At 40.6% G+C, this 1,761-nt stretch overlaps 1 protein-coding gene across 1 annotated transcript in view; it reads right to left on the bottom strand.

Annotated features, from left to right (window-relative positions):
• LOC107679981 (protein brambleberry-like) overlaps positions 1–194 on the bottom strand; it is a 27,347-nt gene extending 27,153 nt beyond the window's left edge. Inside the window, exon 1 of the mRNA XM_016475718.1 lies at positions 103–194. The gene's annotated coding sequence lies outside the window, so the exon portion shown is untranslated. The remainder of the gene's footprint in view (positions 1–102) is intronic.
• Positions 195–1,761: the final 1,567 nt, after the last annotated feature.

Genomic DNA, 1,761 nt, shown 5'->3' with positions numbered 1-1,761 from the left:
ATACAAATATATATATATATATATATATATATATATATATATTCAAATCTATGATTTAACGATTGCATTGAACGTCCCTAATAACACATCCACTGCACTCACCTCGATATGCGCTACAGAGTTTTCTTTATAAAAACTTCAGCTGAGCTCAATCCATCAACACTCATCTAAACGCTCCTGTGAGGATTCAACTGTTTAAATGGACTCACAGCAGCCAATCAGCGGCAGCGGAGTGCCACAGAAACGTTGCGAGATTTGCTGGTTACAACAGGCGCGAGATTTTATGAGACTTGTGTGTTTTGCAGTGTTGCCAAGTCCGCGGTTTTCCCGCGGAATTGTGCTAATTTAACACTGTTGCTGCTGGTTGTTTTTAATTTTTTCATTTAAGGTATCTGCCAAGTCTCTTTACACACTCCTGTACAGTAGGTGGTGATATGCAATAATTACAAGTTGCAAAAGCCAAGAAAAAAGAAGAAGTTGTTTTTCATGTCCTCGGGTTGAAGCGACACCATTGAGCAGCAATTGGGCGGGTTTTGTTGTGAAAACCTGGCAACCCTGGTGTTTTGTAACACTTGGAAGTGAGAGATTGTAAATAAAAACCTATTTATTGTCGTGTTTATACGTGTTAATTATGTAAGAATACGTTGTAACTATATAACGAACCCCAGCGGAGTGAAGCGGTGTTATGTTTTGAGTTGTACGGGTGTTGATTGTTTTGAGTGCACGGGTGTTGATTGTTTTGAGTGCACGGGTGTTGATTGTTTTGAGTGCACGGGTGTTGATTGTTTTGAGTGCACGGGTGTTGATTGTTTTGAGTGCACGGGTGTTGATTGTTTTGAGTGCACGGGTGTTGATTGTTTTGAGTGCACGGGTGTTGATTGTTTTGAGTGCACGGGTGTTGATTGTTTTGAGTGCACGGGTGTTGGTGTTGATTGTTTTGAGTGCACGTGAGCCGGAAAGAGAATTGATTAGTTCATCTCTCGAGTCTTCGGGTTTTTCGAGTCATTCGTTCATCACATAACAGCCCCATAAGTTTAACCAATGCAGTCTGAGCTGGAAAGAGAGTTGATTAGTTCATCTTTCGAGTCTTCGGGTTTTTCGAGTCGATCGTTCATCACGTGACAGCCCCATAAGTTTACCCTATGCAGTCTGAGCCGGAAAGAGACTTCATGATAATAACCAACTCTTTATTTCCTTTGTTACAACATTCAGTGTTATGGAAAAGAACCATAATGACAGAAATTCACACATTTATAAACAAGACTCGAGAGATGAACTAATCAATTCTCTTTCCGGATCAGACTGCATTGGTTAAAGCGTATGGGGCTGTCACGTGATGAACGAACGACTCAAACCCGAAGTTTTGAGCGTACGGGTGTTGATTGTTTTGAGTGTACGGGTGTTGGAGTTGATTGTTTTGAGTGTACAGGTGTTGATTGTTTTGAGTGTATGGGTGTTTATTGTTTTGAGTGTACAGGTGTTGATAGTTTTGAGCGTACGGGAGTTGATTGTTTTGAGTGTACGGCTGTTGTTGTTGATTGTTTTGAGTGTATGGGTGTTGATTGTTTTGAGTGTATGGGTGTTGATTGTTTTGAGTGTACGGGTGTTGGTGTTGATTGTTTTCAGTGTACGGGTGTTGGTGTTGATTGTTTTGAGTGTATGGGTGTTGATTGTTTTAAGTGTAGAAGTGTTGATTGTTTTGAGTTGATGGGTGTTGGTGTTGATTGTTTTGAGTGTACGGGTGTTGGTGTTGATTGTTTT

This window comes from Sinocyclocheilus anshuiensis, unplaced genomic scaffold (genome assembly GCF_001515605.1).
Source record: "Sinocyclocheilus anshuiensis isolate Anshui unplaced genomic scaffold, SAMN03320099.WGS_v1.1 scaffold528, whole genome shotgun sequence".
NCBI lineage: Eukaryota > Metazoa > Chordata > Actinopteri > Cypriniformes > Cyprinidae > Sinocyclocheilus > Sinocyclocheilus anshuiensis.
This window is presented reverse-complemented; position numbering and strand designations above follow the sequence as displayed.